Source organism: Canis lupus, chromosome 2 (genome assembly GCF_048164855.1).
Source record: "Canis lupus baileyi chromosome 2, mCanLup2.hap1, whole genome shotgun sequence".
Lineage (NCBI taxonomy): Eukaryota > Metazoa > Chordata > Mammalia > Carnivora > Canidae > Canis > Canis lupus.
In genome coordinates this window covers 40,218,126-40,234,922 of record NC_132839.1, presented here as the reverse complement: position 1 = coordinate 40,234,922, position 16,797 = coordinate 40,218,126, and the positions used below count along the sequence as shown (strand labels likewise).

Below are 16,797 nucleotides of genomic sequence, written 5' to 3'. Positions count from 1 at the left end.
TCCCAGGACTGGTCTTTATGTGATGTGGGCTTTTGCCCTGATTTCTGCAATAGCTGGAGCATGCCCTTAATTAGGGCAGGTGGGAAAGACATGAGCTTTTGCGGACTTGACCAGGTGCCCACCCTCCAGGTGGATGTTTAAAGGTTGTCCGTACTATCATCCAAGAGACCCAGCATTGACATGGGAGCCCCCTGTTTGGTCCTGACCACCCTGTGTGCTGGGTGACCTCGGGTTTTCTCATCTGTGTGTTGGATGAGGGCAGTAGCACTTAGCCCTCTCAAGGTCTGGGGTCCCTATCAGAAGTGGTTGGAAGCTGTGACCCTGTCACCACTCTTAGGGCTTCCCAGAGCCTGTGGGGGCACTCCTTGGCCTTGAGATTTTCTGATTGTCCTGAATGAATGCTAGAGGACTAGCACTCAGCCAGGGAGATGAGAGCTGGGGGCTGGCCTGCCACCCTGAGGTCAGTTGGCTGTGAGCCTCAGGTGGGCACTTATATTTTCTGCTCTGAACTGCTCTTTCCATCCAGTGCCCACCAACCCCTGGTCCTTTGCCTAGTACTAACATAGCATAAATCAATATAGAAGTCTTTCTGACAATTAGTTTTCCCTCCCTCCCTCCCTCCCTCCCTCCTTTCTTTCTTTCTTTCTTTCTTTCTTTCTTTCTTTCTTTCTTTCTTTCTTTCTTTCTTTCTTTCTTTCTTTCTTTCCTTCCTTCCTTCCTTCCTTCCTTCCTTCCTTCCTTCCTTCCTTCCTTCCTTCCTTCCTTCCTTCCTTCCTTCTCTTTCTTCTCTTTCTTCTCTTTCTTCTCTTTCTTCTCTTTCTTCTTTTCTCTCTCTCTCTCTCCCTCCCTCCCCTCCCCTCCCCTCCCCTTTCCTTTTTCCTATTCACCCTAAACACAGAAGGATATCTTCTGGTTCATCAAACCAAGGCCTACAGGTGGCCATCTGCCACCCCCAGATGTGCTTTATTTAACTCACGCAGTGTTTAAAAAATGTTTAATTATCTCCCAACACTTAAAACTTGGTGTGATGAGTACAGGGTGTTATAATATATGTTGGCAAATTGAATTTAAATAAAATAAAAATAAAGAGAGAAAAAACCTTGGGAGAGTTTGCAGTAAAATATAGATTTTGAATTCTTTTGCAGAATTGGAAGATCTGGCCTCCTTGAGGGTGGATTCCCACAGGACAGCTGAGTGGGGGGGTGGCCAGAGCCTTCATGTGGGGGAAGCTTTTTTTTTTATATTTTATTTATTTATGAGAGAGAGAGGGAGAGAGAGAGAGAGTGTGTGTGTGTGTCAGAGACACAGGCAGAGGGAGAAGCAGGCTCCATGTGGGGAGCCTGACATGAGACTTGATCCTGGGTCTCCAGGATCATGCCCTGGGCCGAAGGCAGCGCTAAACCGCTGAGCCACCAGGGCTGCCCCTGGGGGAAGCTTTCTGGTGGCCATGGGCCCCCTTGGTGGCCTTGGCTTTGAAGGGCACTTTTTTGTCCTACCAGGTGACGGCTTTGGAACCTCTTGTCTGAGACTGCCATGTCCTTTCAGTCTGTGTGCTGTCTACTATGCAGGCACAGCCATGGGTTCAATGCCCTTCTGTAGCAGGTGGCAGGGAGCAAGGAGCAGAATGTGCCGAGCAGCACAGAATTTCAGAGTTTTACTGAAAGGAATGCCTCCCAGTCTGATGACATGGGCTTTCTTATTTTGCTTGAAGCATTACGGATTTTCCAGGGAAAGAGATGCTGACATTCAGCTGTGGAAGAGGGCAGGCTGCCCTGCCTGAGTCAGTCACAGCTGAAGCCAAAGAGGGGAAGGGGACTGCAGGCTGGCCCCCAGGTGGGAGTGAGGCGCAAAACCTGTGTGATGGACAGGACAAGAAAGCCAGTTGCCCAGTGCTGGGCATGGAAGGCAGGGGTGGGTGTTGTGAGATGCTCCTACCTCCTCCTGCACCAGCATCCACCCCTGCGTGCTTGCTGAACCCCCTACCTGCCTGGCCTCTTAGGGATCAAGGGTACTGACCTGCCCGTAATGGCTTGTCATCCTTCAACCGATATTTATAATGCATTTTTATTCCCTTTCAAGTAATCACATGTAAGTGCTTGTGAGCTTCACTCTGGAATCTCCAAAAATAGAGAAAAGGGGATTTTTATGTATGTGTATATATATGTATACGAGTATATGTGTGTCCTTGTACATGTATATATGGGTATATTTGTGTATATATATGTGTGTATATATGTATGCCTGTATGTGTGTATATACATGTGTGTAGGTGTATCTATGTATTTGTGTGTATATTTGGTATATATGTATTTGTAGGTGTATGTATCTATGTATTTGTATTGTGTATGTGTGTATTTCTGGATATGGGTGTGTGTATGCACATGTGTATATGTGTGTGTATGTGGATATATGTATGTATGTGGGTATGTATTTGCATGTATGTATATGTGTGTAAATGTCTGTGTGTATATATACTCTGAAGCCAGAGCTGCCTTGTCAAAAGCAGTTGTCATTTGGTGACATTTTCAAGGTGGGTTTGGGTATTCAACACCTGCCTTCCAGAGGTGGTTGTCTCCTAGTCTCACATCCTCTGCTGAATTGTCACCGCTGACACTAAAAGAATTAGATTACCAGCCACTGAGCTGTCCCCAGAGATGAGGACGAAGTAATGCATCTGATGCCACCACAGGAGCATTGTTCTATAAAACGTAAACGTCAGGGTTCCTCGCAATGATCCCTGTTTTGCAGTTCTCTGAGGAAAAGATAGAGCAGGATTAAAATGACCGCTCCACTCTGCTCCAGCTTCACTCACCATCATTCTGAGGGCCTGCTTTGGTTATGGGGTCCTCCTTGCCCCTGTGGTCACCGATGCCTCATTTTTTCTGCCTTCTGAGCATCTTCCCCCGTCCCAGCCCTCCAGGACTCCCATCTCGTGCTGCTCTGTGCTGCCCTTTGTGCTCTATCTGTTCTGTCCCTGCTTTGAAAAGTGGCCTCTCTCGGGCTTCTCAACCTCAGTGACGGACCATCAGAATTGCTCCCAACCAGTCGTGCCATGGCCTGGGCCCTCCGTTTCTCACTTTGCTGCCTGGAGCAGTGCACCTGACTCTGCATGTGCTGATGCAAGTGCAAGTGTGTGTGCAGATGAGTAGGAACTCCTTTTTCAGAGGGGGGCATTGGGCAGAAGCACTGTGCTGTAGATGAATGTGACTTGTGTTCACGGAAACTGTGCACGGGGCCATTGTACCCAAGGTGGGAAGCCTGTTTTGCTTTCTTGTGTCTATGCTGACCCTGGGGACCCTTGGCCACCTTGCTGCTATGGAGGATTTGCTGGGCGTGCAGGCACCAGCCAGTAAAGGTCTGGTCCTTCCTTTGTTACTAGCAAACTGCCAGTTCTTCTAGCTGTTTCCCTGAAGCTTCTGCTTCTTTGCTCCCTGTGTGTCTCGGCTCTCTGGCGCACACGCTCTCAGCAGCCTAAGCCTTTGCTTCCTGTCTGCCTCTGCCCCCTCTCTCCTTCTTGTCTCCCCTGCCTGGTGTATCATCCCATCACTGATCTTTTCCAAATGTACTCCCATTCATGGGTGGTGGGTCCTTCCTTCAGCAGAAGACTGGCTCCTCAGCACAGCTCCTACCCTGGGATCCGAGCAGCACACAGTGGATCCTTCTGGTTGCTCCTGCAGCTGCAGAGGCTGCTGGGCCGTCAGGAGCAATGCTTGCTGGAGCTTTTCACATCACTGTGTGCCCTCTGTGTACAATGCTCTACCCAACAGTTGGGAAAAGATCTTCCCTTGTTGACAGAGGAGCCTTTTCTTCCCATGAAATTAAAAAATATGCATTTGTGAAATGTGCATAGGTAGTTAATCGGGATCAGGGTCGAAGCCATGGGGCTCATGCTTTCTTTACTTGGCAACACCCTTGCCTAGGAGGACCTCGAGCCCCCTTCTAGATCCTCTTGGGCTCTGCACATTGCCTGTTGAGATCCACCGCATTGGGCTGAGCTCTGCCTGTGAAATTGAGGAGTCAGCAGGAAAATGTAGAGTAATTCCGCAATCCCTGCTTGGCTTGCTTTCAGCAGGCACTCACTGGGGGCCAAAGAACAGCAGCCAGTATTTTAGGACAGTCTAAGAAAGCACCCGACAGTTGTTGCTAATGTAAAACAAGGTATGATGATTGTCAAATGACCGTATGGGCTAGAACAATTTTTAATGGCAATTTGGCATCAAGAAATGAACACTAACTAGCAATCAAGCAATGAATTAATCTAAAAAGAGGTTCAAAGGAAGAAATTTTTCAGCATCAGTCACCTTGTCTGCCAATGCTCATCACTTGATTGCAGCTTCCAGCAGTTTCTGGAAGAATAGAGAAGAATTTCGAGGTACATCTGGGCTTCCAGATGGCCTATTGGCAGTGCCAGCCATGGCTAAGGGAGTGTTGTATGCTCTTAGTGATAAGTCTTTGATACCCCTGGGTTGACCTGTAGGAGGAGGGAGTGGCAGTGAGTTGAGATGAAGTGTGCAAAGTTGCTGGTTGGCAGGTGTCCTGAGAACACACTCATCTGCTCGTGAGTGAAGTGCAGCCTGAGGAAAAGACACACAGATCCCAAGACAGGCAGTGCCCACTGTGAATGCAGTATGCAGGGAAGGAGCAAACAACAATTGCAATGGTCCCCTGGCGACCCCCAGCCCCACCCTATTCTGCCAGAGTTTAGGGGCACCTTGTAATTTTCTGCTGCATGTTTATTTAATTCAGCATCCATTCTTTGATCTTGTCTTAGGCTCTTCTCAGTGATTTAAAGAAATCCATTCTCTGGTTTTTAAAGCTGTGTTGAACATACATAATATCAAATCCCTGCTGCTTACAGGAAATCTGTGGTTTTAGCTCTTACTTCTGAGTACCTATGGGCATTGATTTTGGAAAAGGAGAACAAGTGTATCTATGGTGGTAAAGGGAATTCAACTGTAGCAGGAGATACGGAGGCGCCAGGTTTTCCACGAGAATTCCTGACTAAGACTGGAGTCTCAGGAAGGGCCTGGCTGGCTTCCTTCCGGGAGGTATATATGAACACGGCCTTTGGGGTTGGACGGGAGACCCCCTTATTATTATTATTACTTTTTATTTTTTTTATTTTATTTTATTTTTTTTTTATTATTACTTTTTAAAAAGATTTTATTCATTTATTCATGAGAGACACACAGAGAGAGGCAGAGACATAGGCAGGGGGAGAAGGAGGCTCCATGTAGGGAGCCTGACGTGGGACTCAATCTGATCCCAGGACCCCGGGATCATGCCCTGAGCTGAAGGCAGACACTCAGCCACTGAGCCACCAAGGTGCCCTGGTGAGACCCCCTTTTTAATTTTTAAAACACTTCAATTGTAAAATCGACATACCATTTTTAAGTGGACAGTTTAGTGGCATTAAGTACATTCACATTGCAACACTTGCCGCCATCCATTTCTAGAACTCTTCATTTTTCACAAACTGAACTCTGCCATCATTAAACACTAACTCCTCAGTTTCCCTTCCCCAGCCCCTGGCCACCAACCATCCTGCCTTCTGTCTCCAAAAATCTCACGACTCTTAGAACCTCATATAAGTGGAATCATGCAGCATTTGCCATTTTTTGACTGACTTATTTCACTTAGCATGATGTCCTCAAGGTTTGTCCATGTTGTAGCAGGTGTCAGAATTTCTGGAAGGGAGGGGCACCTGGGTGGCTCAGCAGTTTGGTGCCTGCCTTTGGCCCAGGGCGTGATCCTGGAGTCCTGGGATTGGGTCCCACATCAGGCTCCCTGCATGGAGCCTGCTTCTCCCTCTGCCTGTGTCTCTGCCTCTCTGTGTGTCTCTCATGAATAAATAAATAAAATATTAAAAAAAAAAAGAATTTCTGGAAAGGAGACTGTTGCAGTAGGATGTGTCAGGGGTGCAGGTGGCCGACGTAGGCACTCTTCCCTCACTCACCCCGAGTGCAGGGGGAGAAATATCTCTTAATGTTTGGCCACACTGGATTGCTCAAATGGCCTTTGTGCTTTGTAAACCTTCACCAGATAACCAGTATAAGTATGTGTGGATGTGGGGTGCAGGGTGTGCCCCATACTAGAAGCACTGTTTTGAGTTCTTTGGAGGTGGTAAAAACAATGCACTGCTGGTCTCTGTTTTTAAACCACTTGCATCCTGTCCAGCGCGTGCTGTCTGTTCTCAAGAGAAGGCGCAGTCAAGTCTCTAGGGTCTCTGGGCAGTGATTCGATTAGCATCTGGATGCAGGAGCAATCAGAAGAGGCTTCAGGGAGGAGGAGAGCTGGACCAAGGAATGGTAGGCAGGTGGGGTTTGTGCAGTGGGGTTTGGGTACCCCAACTTCAGGCAGAAACAGGCAGAGTGTATTTGAAGGCTACTGAGTCACGCTGCAGTATGGGTTGTCCGGAGGAAGAGCAGGGCTGGACAGTTCATTTAGCGCTTGGCTGTGGGTGGTCATAATCCAGGCTTCGGATGTTCAACTTCAAATCTTGAAGGTTATGTCTGTGGTCCCATAAGGAGTGATGTTATGATAGCAGGACACTGGCCATTTCACTGTGTCGTGCCCACATGTAATCCCTCTGACGCAGCCTCAGGAAGTGCCTGTAACTAGGACAGCCCAGCCACAAAAGCGCCACAGCCCTCAGAAGCATCCTGGTTAACCTGCATGTCACCCTGTGCCCCCACTGAATGCTCATGTGGTTTTTTTTCTTAGCATCCAAGCGGGACTGCCTCCCTGCACGTGGGATCATACTTTATTCTGGACACTTGGTCTCCGCGGGTGAGTGATGCTCTGCCATTATCCATCCTTGGTTAGCGGGAGATGCACAGACCACAGGTCTGGTGGTTACTGTTTTGGCAGCTGCTTTGGCTGGGACACTGTGTGCGTGCATCCCCCAAAACGCGGCTTCTCCACTTGTCCGTCACTCATGTCAGAAACCTGAGAGGTATCTTGAGACTCCCCTTCCTTCACCCTTGCCCCTCACCCCTGTCCGTAGGACACACCCAAGTCTGCTTCCTTCTCCCTATCCTGCTGCTGCTCCTCTGGGCAGAGCCCCTGCTTCTTACCTAGGGGCTCATCTGTGGCTTACTGGAGCCCTGCCTCTGTGGCTCACCTAGGGGTCATCACATCTTCCCCTCTGCTCCCTTCACTGTCATTCTTGCCTGTCCACTGACCATCTCTATCCAGCAGACAGAGTCATCACTACAAAAATATAAATCAGACCTCATCAGTCCCCTGTGTAGACTCTCAGCGCTTTCTCTCCATTTTTCTCTCCTCCCTTTTTCTTTCCACCTGGATGGAGCTGGTCCTCCTGTGTCTTCCATAGGAGGGCCAGCTCTCATGTTGTTTTTCCTGATCCTCAAACCAGGTTTTCCTTCCTCCAGAAGTCAATGCCTTCTCCAACTCCAGCGTCTCCACAGCCAATGGGTGCATCCCTCTGGTGGTTCCCCCCACCCCACCCTTGTTCCTTCTCAGAGCTCTCCTTCCTGCACACACAGCCTAAAGGAGCCCTCAGCTACCACCCCCCGTGTTCCATTTGTCATTCTGTGATCTGTCCTGTCTGTTCCCTCCTGTATTGTTCAGTACCTGTTTCTCTTAGTTTCTTGGCACCCACGCGGCATCTGTCTTATTTACAGCTGACTCGCCACACATAGAACAATGCCTGGCACTTAACTGGCACTCAGTAAATATTTGTAGAATAAATGAACGAACCCAGCAGGTCATTAGTATTGGGCCGAGCAAGGCCTGGCATCATCTAGCTTCGATGATCCAAGATCCCATGGCACAAACCAAGGAAATATCTACTTCTGCAGGGACCTACTGACTCTGAAAATTGTTAGGTATATCACTGATGTCTCTGAAAGAAGAAACTCAATCAGTATTCATATTAACTAGGTGTTAGGCAGTTTGTTTTTCTTTTACACTGTTAAAATTCTCCCTTTAAATTTAAAGAATTTTGAAAATCATTTATATATGGCTGGCATCCATTTCTCTGAAGAAAACCTACACATGGCCAGTAAGCACTGAGAAAATGCTCTGCATCACTTGCCATCAGGGAAATACAAATCAAAACCACAATGAGATACCACCTCACACCAGTGAGAATGGGGAAAATTCACAAGACAGGAAACAACAAATGTTGGAGAGGATGTGGAGAAAGGGGAACCCTCTTGCACTGTTGGTAGGAATGTGAACTGGTGCAACCACTCTGGAAAACTGTGTGGAGGTTCCTCAAAGAATTAAAAATAGAACTGCCCTACGACCCAGCAATTGCACTGCTGGGGATTTACCCCAAAGATACAGATGCAGTGAAACGCTGGGACACCTGCACCCAATGTTTATAGCAGCAATGTCCACAATAGCCAAACTGTGGAAGGAGCCTCGGTGTCCATCGACAGATGAATGGATAAAGAAGATGTGGTCTATGTATACAATGGAATATTCCTCAGCCATTAGAAATGACAAATACCCACCATTTGCTTCGACATGGATGGAACTGGAGGGTATTATGCTGAGTGAAGTAAGTCAGTCGGAGAAGGACAATCATCATATGGTTTCACTCATACAGGGAATATAAGAAATAGTGAAAGGGATTAAATGGGAAAGGAGCGAAAATGAGTGGGAAATATCAGAGAGGGTGACAGAACATGAGAAACACCTAACTCTGGGAAACAAAGGGTTGCAGAAGGGGGGATGAATGAGGGGATAGGGTGACTGCGTGACAGGACTAAGGAAGGCACTTGATGGGATGAGCACTGGGTAGTATACTATATGTTGGCAAATTGAATGTAAATAAAATATTAAAAAATCATTTAAATTAAAAAAAGATATGACTGTCATCCTACAGAGCTCTTGATTTATATCAACTATCTTTGTTTGTTTGTTTGTTTGTTTGTTTATTTATTTATTTATTTATTTTTTGGTTTGCTGATTATGACCATAAAGTCCAGGAATCACAGACTTGCAGATTAGAGATGCATTTAAAGAACCTGTAGCAGCACCCAGCTATGATAAAGACTTAGTTAAATGTCAGATGGTCTTTCCAGTTCTGCTGTCTGTCGTTCTTACAGGATACAGTATCAGAAGGTGTTTGGAGTTTGTTTTAAATCACCCCTCTGCAGAAGGTAGGCTTTCTTCAGTGGTATTTCTGATTCACAGGTACTTGGTCTCCTGGGGCCAGTGATGAGGAGCTCCCGCAAGTCACAGGCTCCATCATCAGGAAGAAGTAGCTGGAGCTGAATCTAATTTTGTACACTGATTACTACTTCTCCAGTTCTTCCTGCAGAGTTAGGAAAACTCCTTCCTCCCCTTCCCACACTGAAGCCCTTCAAGTGGGAGACCCTAACTGCACCCTGTTGCTTGCATAGCTTTTTGTTCCTCTCACACTAAGGCTTGCCATCTGGCATTCATCTGATGGTTTCTAGGCGTCTTGTCCTTCTGGACAAGCACTGAGTGGAGTTGGGGGGTGAACAAGAGGTGGACTGTTTCCACTGTGATCTGGGCAGCTTCTGGATGCATGGCCTGCTGTCTTAGGTCACAGGGGTGGTTACTAACACCCCCTTTCCTCCTTTTCTCCTCATGGTCTGCTACTCAGGGCATTTTATGAAGATTCTGGTACTAGAATGTGAAACGTTTTAACACTGATAAGTTCATCTGTTTGCTTTGCAAGTTAGCGTTCCATCCAGCCTGTTGAGATGATCTGATCTCAATTTGGTGCCACATGTCCGAGGACATGAGCTGGATGTTGTAAACTCTGTGGTGTTAAGCCGGTACCTGTTTTTCATCCAGGCCAGGCCAGGGTACTGTGCCCAAGACCCCAGCCTTTGTTTCTCAAGGCCAGGCAGTGGGTGGCCGCGCTGGCCCCAGTGTGTTAACATTCTGCTGAAATAAAGGTCCTCATCTGCTTAGCATTCCTCTAATATGCCAATCTCATAACCTTATTAAAAGAGAAAATGAGGTGAATTTGGCCTAGCACTTCCTTCCTGAGTACTAACGAGCCTTCTGCTCACATAATCCCTCCTCCGTCTGGTCCAGGATAGACATTGGGCTTATTGGTGTGACCTTCCTCCATTTGCTTTACTGTGCACCTCTGCTGCACCCCATTATAGATTAAAATTAATATTAAAAGAACCCAACAAGAGCACAACAGAGTGAAAGTCCAGTAGTGTGGAGAAACTAGTAATCGGAATAGCTGTCCGTGCTCCTCCCTGCACACAGACACCCAGCCTCAGCCCTGGGATAGCCACTCTTGGGTCCCTTAGCTTGCCTTGTTCACATTTATTCTTTTTCTTTTTTGGTGAAAAACGACATTATTTACTAATTTTGTTTATTTTGGTAAAAATGCCCATAATGTAACATTTACCATCTTAACCATTTTTCTGCGTATAGTTCCATGGCGGTAGGTACATCCGTGCTGTGGTGCATGCATCACCACCAGCATCATTTCCAGGACTTTCTCATCTTGCAGAACTGACACTCTGTGCCCATCAAACACTGACTCTTATTCTCCCCTCCTCCCCTCCCCACCTCTGGGAACCACATTCTACTTCTTGTCTCTGGGAGTTTTACAACTACAGGAACCTCATTCTAGTAGGATCATACAGTATTGGCCCTTTGGTGACTTGCTTCCTTTTTAAAGATTTTATTTATTTATTTGACAGAGAGCAAGAGAGTACAAGCAGGGGGAGGGGCAGAGGGAGAAGCAGGCTCCCCGTGGAGCAGGGAGCCTGGTGTGGGACTCAATCCCAGGTCCCCAGGATCATGACTTGAGCTGAAGGCAGATGCTTAATTGACTGAGCCACTCAGGCACTCCGGTGACTTGTTTCTTTCACTTCACATAAGATCACCCATGTTGTAGGAAGTATCAGAATTGCCTTGCTTTGTCAGGCTGAATAATATTCCATTGTGTGTCTAGACCACATTTTGGTTATCCATTCATCAGTTGATAATGGACATTTCTAGCTTTCAGCTTTTGTGAACAATGCTGCTCTGAACATGGATGTACAAATATCTGTTCCAGTCCCCATTTGCAAGATGAAAAAGGTTCTGGAGATGGGTTGTATAACAATGTGAACATAGTTAACACTATTGACATGTATATAAAAAAATGGGTAAATTTTATATCATACGTATTTAACCACGATCTTAAAAGTATACCAAATGAATAATTAGCCCCTTTGGAGATAAAACATTGTGATACTTTTGGATCATCAAAAAAATGGTTGAGAACCAACTCATGTTTTCTGATTTATTGATATTAGTATATGCCTTGGTTGAGAACACAGTCGTAACTATTATATTTGGCTGATAAACTTATGTGACAGTAGGCATTAAGTAAACTTGGCATTTATAAATGAAGGGAAATAAAGGATAGTCAGCGGGGTTCTCTGTGACAATACATTTATTACAAAGATCACACAGAACAAGGCAATAAATTTACAAAAGAGGGTAGTGTCAGGCATGTCCAACACCCATGAAAATAGGTAAAAATAGATTTCTTGCAATCAGCCTAGTCTTGTCAGGATAGTTACTGTCTTGAGAAAATCTCATTTGTAGACAATAAATGCTCTGTAGCGAGGCACATAAAAAAAGTTGTAACTTGACAAGTTTTCCATTAAATGAAAACTAGAAAGAGATCAGAAAGTAACTGAAAAGCTGGGTAGCTTTTTTACTTGTCAATTCAGAGCTCATACAAGACTGACTTCTAGGTTTTATTCACCACCAACTGTGTATTAATTGGAAAAGAGGGGACAGTGACTTGGATTAGTGGTGTCAGCCAGAGTCTTTAGATTTTCTGTGAGTATCTAGAGGTATCTAGAGTTGTTAGCTTAGAAGGATCCTCGTAATCTTTCACAATTGCTAAATTGCTTGAATATGTTAAGCCTAGTTCAACATGAAATTTAAGACTTGTAGCTGACACGGATTGTTTCCTGTTTTTGGAATTAAATGTTTATTCTGAAAATGTTGTCTTTAGGTGTTTATACTTAAGATTAGAAAGATCACTTTGCAGCTTTTAAAAATTATTATTATTTTATTTTGAGAGAGAGATTGAGAGAACTAGCAAGGGTGAGCAGGGGGAGGGGCAGAAGGAGAGAGAGAATCTCAAGAAGCCTCCAGGCTGAGTGTTGAGCTGGACTTGGGGCTCAGTCCCACAACCCTGAGATCATGACCTGAGCTAAAATCAAGAGTTGGACACTTAGCCAACTGAGCCACCCAGGGGCTCTGATCACTTTGCAACTTTTAATGAAATGTGGTCATATTGTAGCTGTAGTTAATGGTATTTATACTAACAGAGGAAACTGATTTATCCAGTCAAGTAGTGTTGAGGGGAGAGTCACTGCACAAAGGTTGGATTCCCCAGCACAGAGTGTGGGCAGAGGGGCAATAAACTTCTTGGGCCCAGGGCCTTGCTGCATGGGTGGCTCACTGGAGAAAGCCAGGTCTTCCTGGAGCCCCCGGGGTCACTACCTCAGGCCTTGCCTGAGTCTGTGTGCCAGTCCCTTATGGGCTAGGGATGGTAACTCCTTGGTCTTCATGGTAATCCTCACATAACCTAGTGGATGGCTTTCCAGTTTGATTAAAATATTGTACCTAGAAACCTCAAGAAATGAGGCTATCTTACAGTAACAGTGAAAAAATCTTATAAAGCTGGTAGAACTGGCCCAACTCCCTTCACCTCCTAGAACAGGGTGCCTGGCTTCAGGGAAAATGATGGGACTTACTGTCCTCTCCCAGGGAATGTTACACTAACAGTTTTATAGGCCTTTCAACTTGTCCTTCCCATCCCAACATTCTAATCAGCTTTGAAACTAAATTCTTAGAAAATGGCTGGGTTGACCAGAAGGACAAGGGCTGAGATTTTTATATGTATAATACATATATAATATAATTATATATATAAAATATATAATTTTTTCCTTTTTCTTTTTGGCCATGGAAAGGTTGACCAAGCTCTATGGCAGTGCAAGAGGGGAATCCTAGTTTCTTGGGAGTGCTGTTGATTGACTATATCAGAGAGAGAGAGGCAATGGGTATAGAAAAATCCCATCTCAGCCCTGCATGGCACTTGTTGGGGGGAAGGCTGCCTCATGCTGGGAAGGTCCTTTAGCTTTGGGATTGGGCCCACTAGCTCTGCACCTGGGAAAATGTGAGAGTAAGTACCAGACTCCTTTGAAATCCACATATCCCTTCTGTTAGCAAGCCCAGGGGCTGGATCAGTCTTCTTCATTTGAGGAAAAGCACTACTGATTCTCTGAAAAAGAAAATACTACTGTATGAAAGAAAGGAAATATTTTCCTGAGGAATCAGAGGAGAGATATTCCTCTGAAAGTGAATAAGAGTATGACCAGAAACAACTTGTATTAAGCAGTTTTTTACTCTCAATAGAGAATTTTCCCTTTTTTAGAGTAAAATGTATTTCTAGCTATGGTTGTTGGAACATGATGGTAGTGGGAGAAGTTGGACAGACTTGGCATCCAGGGGAGGCATGACCATGACTTTGGCTCGTCTCATGGAACACTTCTGTGGCTGGGCAGGGGATCGAGGGGGGGTTCCTGATTGCTCTCCTTTTCCATGGTAACCAAGGCTCCCGACTCCAGGCTCAGGCCTGGGCTTTGAGACTGACACCCGATATCCTCTTCCTTCAGGTGTGGGGAAGCCAACCTCCTTTGCAGGTGACAGGTGATCACCTGTCTACAACCTCAGCTACACAGAATTTGGGGCGTATATGGTCCATGCTGCTGGAAAACAAATTGCAGGTCTGGGCACCAGCTGAAGCAATTCTTAAGTGTGACTCTTAAATGTGACAATTTTTAAAAAAGATTTTATTTAATCATGAGAGACACAGAGAGAGGCAGAGACAGGCAGAAGGAGAAGCAGGCTCCCTGTGGGGAGCCCAGTGTGAGACTAGATCCCAGGACCTGGGATCACACCCTGAGCTGAAGGCAGACACTCAACCACTGAACCACCCAGGTGTCCCATGTGACACTTTTGTCTGACCAATAGAGGAAACACCCAGTAGCCTCATGCTGATTGGGGAGGAGTGACCAAGGGTCCGTGAGGACCTGAAGAGGGAAGAAGGAGGCCTTGGCCAGAACAACCTATGCTGTGAAAGAGGCTTTCATGAACATAGCCAGGGGAGTATCTAGGAGCTTCTGCAGTGAGGCACATGGCAGCAGGAATTAGCACCAGCAGGACGGACAAGTCCAGGCCCTGGGCTCACTGTGACCTCTGTTGAGTCTCTGCCGTGTGTGCCCACTGCTTCCCACTGTATGATGTCTGCCAGTGACCAAGGACTGGTTTGTGCCCCTGCTGACCTCACAGCCATGAGTGGGTCCCATAGTTCAGGGCTCCATTCATTCTCATTCTCATTTCTAAGCTTTTAGGATCAAAGTTGATATTCAGTACAATTTAAACAAAAAGGCACCTGGGTGGCCCAGTCACTTAAGCGTCTGCCTTTGGCTCAGGTTGTGATCTCAGGGTCCTGGGACTGGGCCTTACATCAGGCTCCCCACTCAGCAAGGAGTCTGCTTCTCCCTTCCCTGCTCCTCTTTCCCAATTGTATGTCTCTCTCTCTCTCTCTCAAATAAATAAAATCTTTATTAAAAAAAATCATTTTATTAATGTTCATGCCTGCTCTCTACCAAGAATAAATGAGGGACAGGGACATCTTTTTTTTTTTTTTCCCCCAAAGATTTAATTAATTTATTTGACAGAGAACACAAGTGGTGGGTAGGGGCAGAGGGAGAGGGAGAAGCAGAATCCTTCCTGAGCAGTGAGCCTGATGTGGGGCTCTATCCCAGGACCCTGAGATCATGACCTGAGCCAAAGGCAGACGCTTAATTGACTGAGCCACCTCGGTGCCCCTGTAGATTCTAATATGCAAAAACAACATGTGCCAAATAAGTTTTTAGTAGAGTGGTTAAATGTAAATAGTAAAAATATAAATACACTATTATGAAATATGTTTGAGTATTTAATTGATCCCAAGATAATAATGATAGTAGTAATAAGATGGCAGCCGTTTCAGCTATCACATGCTGCCTTACAAACCACCCTAGAACTTCCCTATACCCACTTATTCTGCATATGAGTTGTGTTGGAAATTTAGGGTGAGCATGGTCAGTGGTTCTTTTAGCTGGGCTCACTCACACGTCTGTAGTTGCTGGCTATACACTAGGGTGCAATAGGAATAGCAGGTACAGCCGCTCCAGCAGACTATGGCTTCCTCATATGGTGGTGGCACAGTTCCAAGAATTGCAAGAGGGAAGGCACCAGCGTGTAGGTTTCGCCTTCTAATTGCCTCTGTTCTTTTGGTCAAATTAAGTCACAGAGTCAAGCATAGTCAGGGGATGACTCCCAGCTTTTCATTGGAGGAATGGCAAAGTATTAGACTATTTTTTGCAATCTACCATAGGCACTATTTGAAGTGTTTTACATATATTACGTATTAGTTATCTCCTGTTGCATAACAAAGCACCCCTAAACTTAGCAGTTTAAAACAGCAAAAGCTTATACTTGACAGTTTCCATGGGCCAGGAGTCTTGGCACAGCTTGTTTGGGTCCCCTGATCAGGGCTTTATAAAGCTGCAGTAAAGGTGTCAGTGGAGAGGATTGTATTCTCAGCTTAATCGGTGGCTGTAGGCAGCTCCCTGGTCCTTGCTGGCTGGGCCTGAGGGGGTTCCATGCGGACACCAGGAGGTGAGGTCACTGGGGGCCAGCTGGGAGGCCATCTGCTGCATCCTATCCTCATGTGGTAAATGCACTCCATTATCCTTCATTTTCAATCAAGGAAATCAAGGCAAAGAGATCACCCAGGTAGCAAGTGGAGAAGCTGGGATTGGATCCCAGGCTGAAGGACCATGACACTCTATTTGCAGTGGAAGGTATAATAAGGGGGCAAGATTGATACAATTGACCACAAATCCATTAGTGTCCTATGTGTGTCAAGCGCCATCACAGAATTGGCAAGTCAGGGCATAACACTGTCTGCCTGCCACTCCATCCCTATTATACTAAAAGCAGTCATAAATCAATAGGAAAACAGTAACATCAGATGGAAAAAGTCTGCCACGGACTTTTATTGGCAAGTCACTGAAGAAATATGAAAAGCAAATAAACAGTTGCTGAACCTCACTACTAATCAGAGAAATGAAAAAAAATTTTTTAAAGACTTTATTTATTTATTCATGAGAGACACACAGAGAGAGAGCCAGAGACACAGGCAGAGGGAGAAGCAGGCTCCATCTAGGGAGCCCGATGTGGGACTCGATCCCGGGACTCCTGGATCATGCCCTGGGCTGAAGGCAGATGCTCAACTGCTGAGCCACCCAGGGATCCCGAGAAATGAAAATTAAAATAATTCTTCTCTCTCTCTCTCTCTTTTCTTTTTTGGTCCACCAAACTGGTAGAGAGTCTTAAATATTAGTTCTTGGTGGGGTGATCATATAGGGGGATAGTCAAATACTCTTATACCCCACTGGGGGAAATGTCCGTGGGACATGCTATGTTATATAAAACAAATGTTTATATCCTTTGACTCATCTTACTGTGAAGGGTTTATACTAAAATTAGAGATATCAAAAAAATTTATGTGTGAAGATCCTCACTGTGGCTTTGTTTATCTCAGTTGGAAATTGGAAGCCTCCTGAATCTCAAGCAATGGCAGGATAGTTACATTGTGCCATTCTTAGATTATGTGGTCATTAAAACTGCATTTTCAAAGAATATTCAGTGTCCTGCAGAAATCCTCATGTCATATTAAGTGGACACAGTGAGATGCCTGCTGTA

The 16,797-nt window shown here is 45.7% G+C and overlaps 1 protein-coding gene across 3 annotated transcripts in view; it reads left to right on the top strand.

The window, feature by feature from the left end:
- ENTREP2 (endosomal transmembrane epsin interactor 2) overlaps nucleotides 1-16,797 on the top strand; it is a 451,852-nt gene that overhangs the window by 113,209 nt on the left and 321,846 nt on the right. The window contains exon 1 of one of the 3 annotated variants that reach the window (XM_072796133.1): nucleotides 6,766-6,789. The exons of the other annotated variants lie outside the window; for them this stretch is intronic. The gene's annotated coding sequence lies outside the window, so the exon portion shown is untranslated. Of the gene's footprint in view, nucleotides 1-6,765; nucleotides 6,790-16,797 lie in introns of those variants that run through there. 3 annotated transcript variants of the gene reach the window in all.